The sequence below is a fragment of the Ambystoma mexicanum genome, chromosome 2q (genome assembly GCF_040938575.1).
Source record: "Ambystoma mexicanum isolate Mex_15411 chromosome 2q, UKY_AmexF1_1, whole genome shotgun sequence".
Lineage (NCBI taxonomy): Eukaryota > Metazoa > Chordata > Amphibia > Caudata > Ambystomatidae > Ambystoma > Ambystoma mexicanum.
In genome coordinates, this window is record NC_090924.1 from 1,223,567,239 (window position 1) to 1,223,585,253 (window position 18,015).

Genomic DNA, 18,015 nt, shown 5'->3' on the forward strand with positions numbered 1-18,015 from the left:
TGTCTGTGCACTGTTGCAAGTTCTGTGTCCCTGGTCCATTCTCCCCAATTTACCAGTCCAAAATACAGTGACAGAACTGACAAGATTGCTACACAAAACTGCAGGCTACCCTCTGAACGAAATCGACCGCAAAGGGGAAAACAGAAAAGAAGAATGAGGAGCTGCAAGGAAAGATGTCCGCATAGACAGGACTATGTTGGCTAGACATGTTGACCGTTGCCCTCATGTACATGTGAGGTATGCCCAGCGGCTTTGCTGGACTCTCTCCATTTGAGATCATGATTGCAAGAAATATACCACTGCCAGCTGCAGCTCCTCCCTCTGTGAACACTTTGCGTTTGGCATATTTCAGACACCTTACAGTCTAACAGATATGTTCTTGGACCGTGGTCCCTTGAACTGTAATTTTATTGGACATTATTAATTTTACAGTGAACAGTTTGGATTATTTGTATTTTAATAATTAAAAATGTTAATATTTTATATTATAATTTTTATGTTATGTTAATTTTGGATTTTGTTTCTGAATTTTATTTAAATTTTAATATTGCCATTTTCCATATTATATATCGATGTTTGTATTTTCATAATTTAACATTCTAATATTGTATACTAAAATGTGTGTCTCTATGTTTTTATTATTTTATTTTGTTTCAAGCTTTCTCTCTTTTCAAAGCACTTTTTTTTTGCATTTGTGAGTGGCGACATTTGGGGTTATTATATGTTTGGAGTTCGACCTGCGTTTGAGAAGTAACAGTTCCGCTTTTGAATCCCTAGTATGTCAATGTAACTATCATTTGGCTACAGTGTACTAGACTCACTTTGCTGTAAGTGTGTTTTACTTTACATTTTCTGTTCCAGTATACCAGCCTTGCCTTTCATCTTTCATTTTTGTACTATGCCATTTTCCTGTCTTCGTGTGCCAGCTTTAATTTCTTTTCAGCTTGCTTTCTTGTGAGATCTCTGCTTCCCCCCTGAATTTTGTGAACTTTTCATCTGCTCCCTGAAGGACTTGGAGGTCAGAAATATTGACTCATCTGCACATGTCCCGCTCCAATCAGGTGCTCTCGCTCCCCATGGGTCCCCAAACCCAATCTATAATGTCTGCCATCAGCCAGTTAATCAAACTTGCTCTGCTTCGTTTACTCCTCCCTCCAGATCTGCTTTTTGGCAGCGCGCAAGCTCTTTCAGACCACCTTTGGGATCTGTGCCTATATGCCTCCCTATCATGGCACAGAGTTCCTGCTCCAGTGTTGCTCCGCAATCCCAGGAAGCCCATTGAACACCTGGCAAAAGCGGCTACAAGGGCACCTTCCCTGTATGCTTTAAGTGGAAAAGAGAAGAAGGGGCTGAAAATGTGGGCACCATCACCAGATGCCAGTCCATAGGGCTCTCCTTACACTACCGCCCCTGGCTATGCATGAGACCGCAGTCTCCTGCCAAGTATAGAAAATACCCATGCCTGAGTACCAACCAACAGACACCTGGTTGGCACCTGAAGAACTCTTTGAAATCTGCAGTAGCAAGGCCTAAAAGCAGCTTCCTAAAGTCTGGAACAGTTGATCTGCCCTCAGCCACGTGATGCCCACCATCAGGGTCACCAAAGAAAGACATCCTGGCAGGATTTGAAATGCAAGTGTCCGACAACAAGCCCATGACATGGTGTGTACCTGCACTCCTGTAAGGGACACAAATATGTATGGCACCACATTAATACCACAGATGGTTACCTTGAGAGTAGGTTGGGCTGTACATCAGTTGCAGGCAATCCTGTAAGTGGTGGCAAATGAAACTGCTGGCTCACTGCGAACATTGGCATGTGAGAATAGTGAGTTGAGAAAACTGTCTCTCAAAAACACAACATGATTTGGCTTCCCATGGTGGTGTCTGTGTGCCCCTATTGGATCAGAGCAATGTGTATGTTGTTCCAGACTCCTCTGATGAAATACCTCACCATTGAGCTCAGACACTTCCTTAGGGCCACTCCCAAGGATATATCCAAAGACATTCTGGGTGGGATAAGAGACTGGTTCAGCTCCTTCTGGCTTGTATATGACACAAATACTGTTGGGGGATTGCCTGCACTAATTGTCATCTACAAAGTACTCTTGATGTCTCATATCAAACTGTTGCCAAACCCCTGGACCCTACTTGACCATGGCTCATATCCCCCTCAAATCCTGGAATCAGGACTCTCTAAACCAAGAACTTTACAGATGTGCCTGTATTGAAGTTTGTGTAACGCTCACCTGATTCCCGCAGAGGCGCCGGTCTTGACTGGGTGAATGCCGTATCTTCAAAGGTGATGTGTAACACACGATTGGCTCTTTGGGCTGGACCTCTGTGCACTGTATGTCTGACTCGAAGAGTAAGATGTCTGCAGATAGAAAATATGGGATTAATGAACTGGGGTTATTGGGTGCCTCTCTCCTCTTCCCTTTCTCTTCTCCTGTAGAACCCCAAAGGTTAACACCCTCACCTTAGGTAAGTGAACGCCGGGCTCTCCATCTGCCTCGGGGCAGGGTGCGGTAACCAGTTTCTTCACTGGATAAGGGTGCAGGCCTCTTGACCTCAGAGGAATGCTGTCCGTCGTTAACTGCACGAACGGTAAGTTCTGGGCACTTCAAATGTCTTAAAAGTCTTTTGTAATGATATCTCTTGTTTTGCAGGGTTCCGGCGATGGCGGATGGCGGGCTGATGAGAGTTGAGGATCGAACCCGCGTGAGGAATAGAAGCGCCTGGAAGCACGTAAGTAAGCGCTTGTAGCCTGCTTCACGATGCGCACTAACTGTCCCTTTTATCTTGCAGGTACAAGTTCTGAGCTTTAGAGAAGCTGAAGGGTGCTGGAATACCCACTGGATTCGGCGTGGGAAGGAGTAATGGCACGTGAATAATAAAGTTGCCCAATGTCTTTAAACGCACCTTCTTTTGTCTTTCAGATGCGGGATGCAGCGCCGAAGGCCTCCGGAGCGTGCGAAGAGCTGGTAAGCTTTTGTCTTTCAGATGCCGGAATGCAGTGCGAAGACCTCCGGAGCATGCGAAGAGTAGGTAAGCCTTTGTCTTTCAGATGCCGGAATGCAGCGCGAGGCGTTGGTGACAGCCGATGGACCAGGTAAGAGATGCGCTGCCACTGAAGACCGTAGTGCTAACCTGTTCTTTCTTTGTCTTTACAGGTGCTGCTGAAGACTGGATTCCAGGATGGTACGCCTTTGTTCCCTTAGGCCCAGGATCAGAAGCAGAAGACACGATGAGCGTTCTGCTGCAGAATAACGCAAAGCAAGATTCATCCATCGGGTGTGGTTTAAATAGCATCCTGTAGTGCTTAGGTGTCTCCTTCCACAGCCACGCCTAGGTAAGAAAAGAGTTCCTGCTTTCCAGAAGAGTTCCAGTGTTCTGAACCTAGGGAGTGGCTCCTGCCCCACCCAACAGGAAAAGTAGTCCCAAACAGAAGAGGATCAGGGGTTCAACTGGCAGGTAAGTAAGCAGCATGGTCTGCTGCAGGTAAGTCCACCCAAGCATTATGAGCCCGGCGCTTCCAGCACTGGGACTGGGCATCTTTATGAGCCTGGTGCCACTGGCGCCAGGACAGGGTCCAAAAGGTCCCAATTGGGACTGGCTGGCACTCGGAACCGGGGTTATGGGTCTGCTTCCAAGGGAGTCGGGCAAGTCCTGATCTTTTGGAAGCAGAGATCATGGCAGTGTGACAACGGTCCCCAGCCAGGTTTATGCGGTCCCTCTCAGGACCAGAGGCGGGCTGTGGAAATGACAGTCTCCAGTGGACCCCTGACAGCACTTCTTGTTTACTGGAGTGTGGGAGGGTCATTTATTGAATAACTTATTTTTCCCAGATGTATTTTTCATGGTTTATTTCTGCCAAGTGCTTATGTGTTCCCCTGTTAGTGTATGTTGTCCTCTATTTAATTATTTATTGCACTTGGTTCCAACATTGCCTAATTACTGTTTTTTGTACCTTTATGATCTCTATGGTTGATTGTTTCGGGCCCACCGTGGGCAATCCACTCCATCCCAAAATAAACAGCCTAGCTAAATAGCTTACAGCCAGTGACAAAGGCATCACATTCCTTCCAAAGTCCAGGCCAACTACCCTTGACAAAAAACCTGTTTAGCCAGAAGCCAATTCCAGTGTACTCTTGGTATTTACTGCATGTTTTGTGCCAGGTTATCTGCATCCGGTATTTTCTGTTACCGCATGCTTTGGATTTCACAATGCTATTCCCATTTTTGTCCGGGTGTTGGATATTCTGTACTTTTGTTTTCTGTCCATTATATGCCCATTATAGAAACACCACTATTATACAGTTATAAAAACACGCTGGTACAGGAAATTTAGATAAACATTACTACGGATAAACATATTGCTGATTTTACAAAGTGCTATGCAGTAACTACTGCTATTTCTCCATATTTAATGGGACCAATACCTGAAGAATGCTTGACAAATGTCTTGCTCTAACTCTATGGACCCTGCTCCCACAGAGGTAGGTCATGACAGAGTGAGGGTGGGGAATCGCTCAGCCTACCAGCCAACATGCTAAGGAAGGTACCATGGGTGACTACTGTCCTCAAATTTCAAGCTGCCCTTCCACTGAAAAATAAAGATCTTGCCTCACATAACCCTTGGCAGGTAGCTCATGGTAATGTCTGACTTTTCTGACTGCTCCGTTGTATAATCTGCCAACTCACAGTTGCTTTTAAGGTCACCTGTGGGATAAAATGTGCCTATTTGAGACAGAGGCAGAGAGAGAACGCAAGAGACATATAGCGGGATTGGCATGTGTTATTGTGAGCTGGATAAATGGGACCTGTCTGCAAATGCCAGGGGTAGAAGTGCCACGTTCCAGTTTGTTTTGCTTTGTAAGGCCAATTCCTACCCTTTTCCTGACTAACTGACTGCCCTCTTAGTTCTTCTAACCCCTTACATACACCCCAACACATACACACATATGGCCACCACAGGCGTAGACATCAGCATATCAATATTAACTGAGCAATGACTAAGGTCCCCTCTTTAGCCCTGTTGCACACCCCCCAGGTCAACAGCTAACCAAACCAAAAGCTCTGTAGTCTATCAGATCTTAGGCTCTTAACTATGGCTAAGATATCCACTAAGGAACCCCACCTCCCTTTTTCTTACAGAGCTGCACGCTATTAGGTCATCAACTGTGGCAGAGTAGATCTTTCATTAGACCACTTACATGACATTATATTACATTTAACTAACACAAAGAACATCATGCAAAGTGACCACGTATTCAAGGTCCAACTGAGTATTGTTTTTGTTATTTCTTTGTCTCTGTAGCCAATAATCTAATGATATGAAAATCCCCTGCAATACTGTGCAACTTATTTTATTTGTATTATCTTTTATTCTTTAACCCCAGTGAGAATTAGTAATATTTATTTTTTATATATTGCTGTTTATGATTATATTTCTTTTATAATTGGCTAGCAAAAAGTGCCTGTACTTTGCTCGGGTTCTGTAGACTAACATGAAAATACTCTCATAAATTGTTAACATACACAGTGCAGAAATGGAGGGCAGGTGAGAATTGGCATGCTGCAGCATAATGGAAACTTCTGTGCACTGTGCCCACCTGTAGCCTCACCATGGTGCGGTGCAGTATGCTTCAGTGCATTGTAGTGCAGATATCTTGGAAGTCGGTGTGTCCTACGGCCTTGAAGAATGGTGTTCAAGGTTCCATAGTGTTAGGCGGAAACCTGTGCAGTTCCCTCTGGGACCACTGCAAAAGATTTAGGACTACAGGTGTTTGGCAGTAAACCCACTTGGTAGCAGTCTGCACCACACAGATTCACTGTTGGTAGCTGTGGCTGAGCAGTCAGACTTCTCTCAAGAAGAGTTAAGCAGTATGTGGAGTATACAATATAGGACGATTCTTCACAGTAAGACAAGCAAACACGCAACAAGGCTTCAGTGTAAAGATATTAGGGTATTTATTTATAACGAAACATCTATCAAAAAACACTATGGCAATCACGGCAAACAAATCAAACAGAATTACTCTACGAAGAAGAAACCCCCCTAGCAATATTTTGACAAGTCTAGGTTTTACCGGCACCACTTATTTACAGACAGAGGTGTATGCCTCAACCTAGATGGCACTCTAATATTAGTTAGGATGGGAGAGAAAAATAGGCAGGTTACGAAAGCAACACAGTTCAATACTTCACAGGAAAAATGCAAGGCAAGAAGGCAAGAATCACAATAGATCATAAAGTTCAGAGGCCAGGCCCACTCGGAGAGAGGCAAGGTGATATGTCCCAAAAGTCTCTAGTGGAAATGCGTTTGAGTCTTTGTAGCAAATTGTTATTGGCAGATTGAACCAGTTCAGAACAATACGTGAGAAAGCTTGGAGGCAACCCAACGGAAAGGAGAGGATTAAGACACCTCACTCGAACCGATCGAAAGGGAAGCCAGGCGGACACGGTACCTTGTTTGTGGGGAGACAGCTCCGGCGGGGGCAGTTGTTCCTGGTGGTGGATGCACGTCGGGTCTTTGCCAAGAGTAGAGATGTTCTCGTCGTCGAAGGAAAGTGGAGTCTGGTGCACCACCAGGGAAGAGACCAGCCGCGGAGTGCTCCATCACAAGGCACCACCTTTTGGTCGCGGTTCAGGGGTAGTGGCTATCCGGTTGCCGAGGTGCTCTGCACGGGCAATTCGACCACTGCGTCCTGAGGCGAATAAAAAGCAAAGTGGACTGGTTGTTCCCACCAGCCAGGGGAAGAGACTCTTCGGCAGGGAGATCTCCTCTGTCGTCGGGAAGTGGTGAGTCGGTTCTGCAGGGCTTCACCGGAGGTGTCATCATGCAGGTCGGCTCAGCGTTACCCTCGTCGGATTCTTAGGTCCTGTGGCGACTTCTGAAGATCCAATCCCAAAAGCCGTGCTTTTATGCAGAAACCCCATTCTTTCAGCCTAGCTGTCAATCAACACATGCTAAGTGGTGAGCGGAGAGGCTCACCACTTGGGCCAATCACTCCAGAGTGCGACCGGAGTTGGCAAGGCAACTCGGTCCAGGGTGCCTAAACCCCCTCCTACACCCCTGTGGTAACCCAGACAGAATGGCACCACTTTGGAGGGTCTCTGTACAGAGCCCGCCAAAAGTGGAACAAAGGGCTCAACCTTTGGTTTAGGAGTCACAGAGACGAAACACAGACTCCATTTTAAAAACTGAGTTCTGGCAGAAAATACCATCCGATAAACTTATTTACGATAAGTAGACCGGTGGTACGTTAGAGATTAACGAGGAAAAGTATCAACCTCCAACAATGGGACGAATCCCATAGGGTTATGTTCGGGGTCGAACATAACAAGTAGTTTCCACTGCCACCAGCCAAAACTCGACGAGGGGGGACGGGACAGTGCCCCCTCGAGTAACATATCCAGGAGTAATCAAATTACCCCTACTAGTACGTCCACAATAAGATGGTTTGTACTAGTTCTGTTAGTAAATTTAGGTCTAGTAAAGCCAATGGTGACTTTACATGCCCGGGGAGACAGTAGTCAGTCCCCGGGTATGGAGTCTATGGTGGAGGTCCGCTAGGACGCCCCAGTGTTACGGCACGTAGGGTGCGGTGTAACACACATAGAAAAACATATGAGACCCTATGGAGTAAAAGACCCCATAGCCCATAGAACACATTGATATTCAAAGAAATTACACACATTGATGTCCAAGAGTGGGAGGAAAAGAGTCTCACTCTTGGCAGGATGAAAAAAAACAAACTCCAGAAATCCAGCAAAGGTGCTGGGGGACTCACCAGGTTAGGAAATTCAGCCTAAACAGAGAATTCTCCCTAACACATAGGGATGTTGAAATTCAGTTCTTCATGGCCAGATGCTTAAAACTATCTCTCCCTGGTCCATCTATGACCACCTTGATGTTTCACTGCTTCCATGCAACCTTCTCATGCATTCAGGGGCTGCAATCTGGGGAACAGGATGAGGTGCCCACATGTAATGTAACCAGTGACATCCAGAGGTACCCAACAGGTAATTGTGCACAATTTGGTGCAGATTGGTGTAACAGCATGGAATTGTATGATCAATAAGCAAACAAACAAACAAACTACTAGATGTTCAGTGTACATAGATTGTTTGCTTTTATGGAATTGATTACATTTTGAAATAAATATGACATTGTTTGATACATTGTGGGGAAATATAATTGAAGTGATTTACAGTGGAAACACTGTCATATATTGCAGGTTTACCGTCATTTTCCGGATTTACATTGACAATGCAAGCATACATTGTGGGTGAAGCATCATCAAAGTGATGTACAGTGGCAATGCCTTCATATATTAAGCGGACAGCAGGATCAAAGCTATATATATAGTGGCTATAGCTGCATATATTTTTGAAATCAGAATCATGAAAGTGATTTTCATTGGGAATGCATCCATACATGATGAATGCAACTTCAATATAGTGCTTTAAAGTGACAATGCTCGCATACATTGTGGACACACATCATGAAAGTGATACAGAGTGCCAATTGTGTGCCATGCATTATAATCTATTACGGGCATGCCATCATGAAAGAAATTTCCTATGTTAATACTGGCTCAGTTGTGGGTGCACCAACACCAAAGGGATTTACAATGTGAGTGTTGACATGTGTTGAGTGCACATAATCATTCAAATGATTTCCAATGACAATTGTGGCATACATTGTGAGCACAGCATCATAAGAGTGAATTTGATTGCAAATGTTGTCATACTGTATAATGTGGTTCAGCATCATGAACAAGATTTGCAGTCAAAATGCTGCCTTATATTGGGGTTACAGCATTATCAAATTGATGTATAGTGTACTGACTACATATAATGTGCACACATCATCATGAATATGATTACAGTTGCAATGCTGGCAGATATTAATATATATTTTTGCCACAACATCATCAAAGTGATTTACAGTGTCAATGTCTACATATATTGAGGGTGCAGCATGATCAAGATGATTAACAGTGTCAATGTTGACATATATTATGGGTGCAGCATCATGAAAGTGATTTACAATAATAATGGTGTCATATATTATGAGCACAAAGTCATTAAATGGATTTATCCTCTCAACATGACCATATATTGAGGGTGACTTGTGCCCCTGAACTTCCCTTGTATTTTATTGCAGTAGTCATTTATATAGTACCTTTACCAATTTGTATGGACTCAAAGAGCATTGTGGTAGGAACACCCTCTGTACCCAAGTCCAGGTATAGGAATGTTCTCAGAGGAGGCTTAAAATGTGTGTGTGCATTTGGCCAATATTAGGATTTAGGAGGGCTGGCTAGGCTCCAGTAAGCAAGATGGTCAGCAACATGGTCAGGCATGTGGATGGGTGCTGAGTGTAAGTGGTTTCAATCTGACACACGCCCAAGTAACGCCCAGCGCATAGTGCCCAAATGAAACCCTTATTTATTTTATCTATAAATTCAATATTCTGAACGATATACCACTCGTATCACACCCTTCTCCTGGAACCCCCCAGTCACACTGAATCAGGAATCAGGCTTGTTTGCAAAGGTAAATATTTATTATGTATTTAGAATTTAATCACAATATATTTTAATAGGTAAACAACAATCACCAATGGGGTGATGGAACACTGAATGATATCTTTAATACACCAGGAGTCAAAATAATGAGCACAAAAACAAATGCAGCACAGAAAAGACGATTTTTGAATTGGTTTAGAACAGAGGGCACTATGGTTAGAGGTTCGCCCTGCAATACCCCTCAACCCCCCAATTTGCAATGAATAGATGTGAGGAGAGAGCTGGTATTCAGGAATAGCACAAATCAAACAGAATATCACTCCAACCTTCCCCCTTCAAAGACAAGAGAAACACAGAATTGACTTTTCAGCTGTCAGATGGCTTTGAAATTGTCTTTAGAATTGACTGTGCAAAAACACCAAATGTGGTCAAAAATACTTAAATTATTATCAATTTCAATGGGAGCTCCTTTGTACAGTTGCACAGAATCACAAACAATGATTTAGTAAAAAAATTAAACATGGAAATCTCAAAGTCCAAGTTGAAAGCAGTTTAAATCTAATTCACACGTGTAAAAACCTTTCAGAATTTCAATTTGCAGCAAACTTTTCCTTGCGCGATATTCGCTATTCGCTATAATTTCGCTTCTATCATAAGAACTGAGGGAGTTATGGAGGTTTTAGTAACGGTTGTTTTTGTAAAATAGGTGTGAGAATGGAAAACAGAAATTTGGGTTTAGAATTGACAGATAGAATCTCTTATGCTATATTAAAGACTACAAAAAGTAGAATGCCACACAGGAAGGTAATTCACGGGCGCTCATAACAGTTCATGTGTGATATTCTAGTTTTCATTTGGTTTGGGAATTACTTTTCTTAATCAATCAATAAGAAGTTAGGGTTTAATAACACAGATGAAAGAAGAGTCAGCGCAAAGATAGTTCTAGCAATACTATGATTTAAAGATGGGATGGGTTTGAGATAGGGATAAAGAAATGCAGATATATCAGGGTCCCTTTTCTTCCTATTAATACTCACAGAATAAGTTATTAAATTGGGCCGTCAGTTCTAGTCATGGATTGGATCTGGTCTAGGAAGAACAGCACATCAGGCACGGGATCGGGTCAACTAGGCCGGTCACCGGATTTGCACGGAATCTGCCCTCCTTGTTTGTGGATATTTCAATCAGCTGGATAGCGAGTTCCTCAGGCAGGCCTTGTGATAGCAAGCCAGAGAATTTCAGGATAATAGTTCAAAAGGCCTTCTCACTACACAGCGCTTCACTGGGTTGCAAGAATAAGTTTGAAGATTAGGCCTTGCGGAAAGTCAATAGTTCTCTAATGCTTGCAAGAGTCTTGGCATCTGGATCTGGAAGGATGTTAAAGCTGGATGTAGAGTGCTGGATCAGAGTGCTTCGCGGGAATCAAGAAAGTGAGTGAATCAGTGAGTCCCTATGTGTTGTCAGCTGTCTCTATTTATCCTTTAAAATGACATCACAAAATGGGTGTATGGGCTGGCTTAACTAAGCCTGCCCCTGTGAGCTGGGATTGGATCAAAATCTCATCTCCGCCTTGCAACTGAGTGATTGCATCAAGGCCGGATGATGTCACATTTTATGGTTTGCTTTACAGTCCTAAGAAACCTCCCTTTAGATACTGGTCTCAAAATCGGATTTCATCCTAAATACATATTTCTGTATTGGTCACCTTTACAGAAATCACACACAAAGATGCCATATTTTATGTAGTAGCTGTTCATCAAAATCCCGCCACTGTGGGATCTTGCTTCACCTTTCTACAGAATTTTGACCTTTTCACCATGAACACATTTTCCACATTTTCTGCAAGTTACTACAAATGTGCGCGTTCAACATGGGGATGTGGGTTTAAATTTTCACATTTCTAGTATTAATACATTTCACATAAAACTAAATATATTGCCATTCCTGTCCAGAACATGTTACACGGTTCTGCCGCCTATTAAAATGTGCAGCCAAAAAAATGTTCTTTGTTCATGCTTAACAGCAAATGGTCCTGCCCATTTTATCTCCCCGCAGTCCAAGAACAGTCCCTCCTTTGAGAGCCCCTTCCAGGAGCAGTTTACAACTCTCTTCACACCTCCGTTTCCTGGGCTGAAGCTCTGCCATTGCTACTTCTCTTTCTGTAGACAAAAGTCTGGGGTAACCCACCATTAGAATTTCCCAGTGAGTTTCTGCTGAGAGGCCTGGGAGAAACCTGCTTTTCCAGTTCTTGCAGCTCAGCCAGGTTAATTTATTCTTAATTAAAATCCAGCAAAACCAAACTTATTGCATCAAATCACATAAATACATTACTTTCTTAGCCTTCAATCTGTGGGATCAAAAACACGACTAAGATCTGTATTCGTCTTAGCAACACTCCTTTTTATGTTTGCTAAACCAGCAGACTTTTAGTTAAATACTTTGCAGTTTCATCAGGGGTCCTTCTAACAGCTGGCATCCACAGGTAGCCCAAGGTACTGCACACCAATTTTGACAGGGGCTGTCAGTTTACAGAAAATCCGGTTTTTCTGAAGAAATGTTTTGCTCTTCACATTTAGGACTTGAAATGTTCGCAATACTTCATAAGATTACATGAATTTTAGCGGTGAGCAAGATTTTTGATGTTGAGAAGTGTTGTGTTATAGGCATTTTGGAGTTTTTAGCACCAAAGGAAATACAATTTGTAGGCACATTTTTTAGTTTCAAATGCAAAGTGCTGCTTCTCCCTCTGCACTCTGATTGCTGGTCACAGAGGCCACTGGCACATTTTCTGCAGTGTGTGCTCTATCCCACCAGAAATGCTCCATGGGTGGCAGGTTATGCATCCATTTTTTTGTGTGTTGCAGGATGCGGTATTTGTAGGTTTTTGGCACACACAAGGGTTCTGCCGCCATTGTTGCTGCTTCTTGCACCATAACTATCATAGTGATGCTGCATAGCACAGCAAAGTGGGTCAATACATCCCACATGAGGAAAGTCACAACAGTGCGCTAGTGCAGGAGACTTGATATGTACCCAGCTAAACTGGAATGTGTGGTAGGTTGTCACTGTATTCTGATGGCAGAGGTGTTGAGCAAGTCTGGTGTTTCAGTGCAGAGCAGTTATATGACCATCTAGACCGAATTTGTTGTAGTCGTATCAGCATTGTAATGTACATGGATGGATAGCCATGCCAGCGGCATGATACATACCTTAAGCTCAGATGGAGATTATCTTTGATGTCATTGCGTCATCCCGGCCCTCTGTGGGGAAGAAAAGCCTGCTACCTTTGTAGAATTTTCTAGGCACTATGGAAAGGCTACCCTCAAGTCTATAGATTGGCTGTCCTAGGACTTCTTCTAGGTGCGACAATGAGGCTACCATAGAAACTAGGATAATGGGGTTCTCTATGCACAATGGACAGGTTACCTCTATACTCTTACTACATATCTTCCAAGTTCCACAAATGCTAACCAAAGGTTTCTACTAAGTGTGATATCAAGCATACCTGCATATAAGCACTGTGAGTTACACTGACTAACCTAAGAAGTTTTAAGTACAATGGAGGGTTTCCAACATATATATTTTTTTTGTGGGCTAAATATTATAAGGTGTAAATGCTCTAATTGTAACACATGTCTTAACCTGCATGTGCTTTCTTCTATTTGCAATGCCAGGTTACAAGCATATCTAGGTAAAATCATTGCAATTGTGTTGGAAAAATTGTGACTTGTGCATTGCCAAAAAATATGTTGGTGAAATGATTCAAAACAAATACTGAAATTTCAGATGCATTTATTTTAATTCCACAAATATATTTATTCGTATTCTGATCAGCCGACACGTGTTTTGACCTCACAGGTCATCCTCAAGTCTGTCTAGTACAAGCGTGGTACACAGAGTATTATTAACATTTGGAAATAAACTAAAGACCAAATATGCGTGGATATAAGGGATATAAAGAGACAAAAAACAAAAGAGCATATTGCCATCATATGATTAAGAAACCAGTTAAACAGATTGCAAAACATCATCATGAATTGGTTTGAGAGGAATATATCCAAGACTTATTTGGTCAAAAACATGGAAAATAATGTTCAAGAAGGATATTGCCCATATAACACAATATGTTGAGTATTTGGAAGTAAAAAAAAGGGGGTACTATACCAAACACCAGTTAGTGGATTCAGGGTTAGGCGGAGAACGGACAAAAAAAACAAAACGAGAATACATTCACTGTCATTCAAAAAACTCCATTGCTTATTCCAAATGTGTAATGATATGAGTGTCTCACCACATTTGCCCCAGTGCCTCTATAGTGATTTGCTGTCTTAAGCACGAGTAAGCAAGCATTGTATTCCATCAGATGACTAAAGTGTCCTATTATGAGTGTTTATAAAACCATATTGGATTAAGTAGAAGTGAAGTAAAAGTGTCCAAGCCCGTCCAAATAGTTTGATATTAGTAATGCCTCGGTTTGAGAGCAAAGGGGTAACAGGCACCCAACCTTGGAATTGCAAGCCCACCCTGAAATCTTAGAAAAGATGAATGATGACGATTAGGACATTCTCACAAAGGTAATAGTACAACTATAAGTTCCTAAATTTAAGCAAATAAAGAATCATATCAAGAATGTGTGATGTCACGCCAGTACTTGGCTCAAGGTAATGTTGTGGATATAATGTCGTAGTTCAACAAATCAGCATGTAACTAGCACATTTAGGAAAATGGGGAAACAAGTAAGAAGAAACTCATTTGCCATCTGGATAGTGGTTCTAAACAAATAACCAGTTCAGACGATATGTTAGAAATAAATGAAAGTGTTCCTCACCTATTGTCGTAGTTTGGAGAGAAGACTCCTAATTCAGAATTAGACAAGATTCTGTGGCTAGTTCAGCCTGATCATAGGTTGCGCAAAAGAAGTTTGCGCCTGCTGGGTGTAAGAAAATGAATGTGAGGTGTAAAACTAATACTATATTGGCACTAACTCTTTAGCTAAGATTCCTGCTATATTGTGTTTGAAGATTGTACAAAGATGCATCAGACAGGTAATAAATATTAGTAAAAAGACAATAGCCTAGTTTGTAAGATTGCTAAAAGGTAAATGAATAGGTGTGCTACTTGCGTGCACATATATTGCAAATTGCAAAGTAATATCCGAAAAGCAAAGAGATACAGTCGCCAAATTGATATGTAAAGAGTTCACCTCATGGTGTAGTTCTGAATCCTGCAAGAGAAACGGGGTTAGATCCCCTCATAAGGCTTGTTCAGCGTGAAAGAGCAAACTGATGTACGTCCCGTAATGAGGATGGCCCGAGGAACACTTCACAAGGAATGACGTGTTGCCATGATGAGGTCATGCCCAAGTATGCACGTGATGTTATTGGTAAACAAAAACACCAAAATGTCACACAGGACAATGTAAAGATAACATTGTACGTGGTCCTAGAAAACACAGTTGAAAACCATGATAAGCCTGGTAAAACATCATAAGGTAATAAGATTCTGACATTAGATATAATAAGCAGAGAAAATCATCAATGAACCTGGTAGTTTTAACAGGGTAGCAAATACAATGGTTAAATACCAATTGTAAAAGCCAAGTACAACATCAAATGAGAGTGACCAAGGCCATCTAGTGCCTTGTATGGTCAAGGCAGATGTTCATGAAACACTAGCCAAAGCAATGTCTGTTCAGCGAGTTTGAAAGACATACATCTTTTAGCTTTTAGCACAAATTGATGTGTAAACAGTAAGTGAACAGGATGGAAGCCAAATTTTGCCATATTTTTATGATGCGTTAAATAGAGCAATATATACAGTTGAATCCACAAATGGACAGTGACTCATGGTGAAGTGCATAATACTGGATCTAGTAAGATCTAGAACTATAAAGGTTTGAACGTAGGAGTAATGAACAAATGCATAAGTACGCCAGGCTGGTTGTGCAAAATAGTGGAGACTTAAGATTCTCTTGTATGAAAACCTAAGTATTTAGAAAGTAAGTTATTGGACTGACAATCTAGATGCCCATTCCATTCATAAAAGGTCAAGGGGTTAAAGAAAATAATTAAGCATTAAAATTATATATAAGCATCCTGACTTGTGAAACAGGATTCTGATGTTTCACAAGTAGTAGTGGTAAAAGGTGGAAGCACTAAAGTCCTCACCTTAGGTTTAGGTATAAATGAGTGTTTATACTAGCCTGTTGTGACATGTTGTTGTACCCATAATAGTCTGAAATCCAACATTCCAGAAAGACTGGAGGCAAATGAGGTACCTAACATAAACATAGTACATAGCATTGATTAAATTGTGAACACAGATTTGCTTTGCTCCGAAAAGCTATTCCTTCTAATGTCCTTAAGACATATCATAACATACAATGCTTCACAGAAAAACATTCATTTTGTGACCTGTGTTCAGACCATTGACGGTGGATCGTAAAAAGCAGATTAGTCTACATTCCATTGGTCTGAGTTTCAACAGCAAATCACCTCCTCTTTTTCCCTTTTTTTCTTGCATTAGTCCTACAATCCTCAAATCTGATTAATCAGCCAAGTGGTGGTTATGTTGCCAATGCATGGCGAGAGGTAATCTAGGGTTGATAGGGAGAATTCTCCAGAATGGCTAATTTCCCTTACCGATGAGTCCCTCAGCAGCTTTGCTGGAATTCTAGGATTAATTTTTTTCACCTGGTAAGATTGTGAGCCTTTTTTACCACTCTTACATGTGGTTTGATGTGTGTTTTACATGTTTGTGTTCATATACTGTGGAGTCTCACCTACTCCATAGGCATCATCTTTTTACTGTGTGTCACACAGATTTTTTGCAGAGACATAGGGTTGTCTTTTAGACTTCCCACTTTAAACTCCATTTTCTGGGACTGACTACTGTCTCCCAGAACATGTAAAGCTGCCATTGCCTTTACTAGTCTTTTTAAATTTACAGACCCAGTACAAATTATCTTACTGGAAGGGTTAATAGTTATCCCTTTTTGTCTGTTTCTCATGAAACATTATTTTGTTCCCCTTTCTCTAAGATTTGGCTGTTGGCAGTGGTATCTACCATTTTTTTCCTACCGCGGACTATGAAAATAGCCTTGGTACTGTTAGAGGCTATGGTGGTAGCCTCGAACTTTAATCCGCTGGACCCCTTTTAATTTTATTTGGTTCCGGCTGGGTTTATTCATCATTTCTTTTTGTAAAGGTATTTCTCATGTTTTACTCTGCGCGTCAAACCAGGTTTGGTTCCTTTGTTCGCTGTCCATTGGCGGGCTTCTGCACAGAAGCCCTCCTTGGGCGCCTGAGTGTCTGGGTGGACAGGACGCGAGGGAGGGGTTTGAAGCCCCCTGCACAGGGGCTCCTTGTAGACCCAAGTCGCACTCTAGTTTGATTGGCTAGGTGGCTGTCCTGCCAGGACAGCCACCCTGCTGTGTGATTGACAGCCAGGCTGTGTGAATAGGGGAAAACTGCTTAAAAGCAGGTATCTGGGACTTGGAAGGCAGAGTCGCCACTGGATAGAGAGAACCGAAGAGAAGCTGAAGGAAGAGGACTACTGCAACTACTGAACCTCCTGGTGAAGCCCTGCTAGGGGTCCGAATCGCCTGAAACTTCAATGACAGGGAAGATCTGCAAGGAATCTTCTCCCCTTGACCTGGTGGGACCAACCAGTTCGCCAAACACCAAGCAAGGACTTCTTCTCATGGTCACATTTGCTGTGCATTGCTGCAGTAAACCGGATAGCCAGGAGGACCGGACCCTGTTTGGGTTTTAAGGAGCACACCTTTTATACGTCACTTTGCTCTGCTGCTGGTTTCTTCCCTGGACAGTGCAGGACCCTCCAGTCTTCCTCCTCCTTGTCAGTCCAACAGTCGCTTCAGGAACCGTGAGCCTGCAGGACCTGCCAGGAACTTCTGCCTCAGCTACAGCATTCTTCTTCTACTAAGGTACTGTTCAAATCTGGTTGTTCGTTCCGTCCGACCGCAGTGAAAGTGTTTTAAATCTTTCGCTAATCCGAGGGCTTGTTCTTCTCTACTCTTTTAAATAACTTTTCTTCTGACCAACTTCATCTCAAACTCATGGCAAAGACTTAACCGCAAACTACTCTGAACTGTGTGATCCTCTGCAAAGACTCTGAACCAATTACATTGGCCAAGGCCTATTGATTTGAATCCTAGTTGCAGTAAGCCTTTTCTAGATTGCCCTGCCTATTACTTTTTGGTGCTGCTTGATTTTGAAAAACCTTGTCTTTCCCCCCCTTCTTTTTAAATTGCTGGGGTGCCATTTTGCTCACACTTCATTTTGTGCTTAACCTGTCCAGAATTGATTGGGTGGTGTGTAGTCTATTAAGATTGTGATTTTTCTGCTGCTTTATATTAGTGAGCTGTTTTATAACTGATGGTATACATAAATGTATATTCTTTTACTCAGAAACCCTGATTCAGTGTTTGCTTGAACCATAGTAATTACTGTCCTTT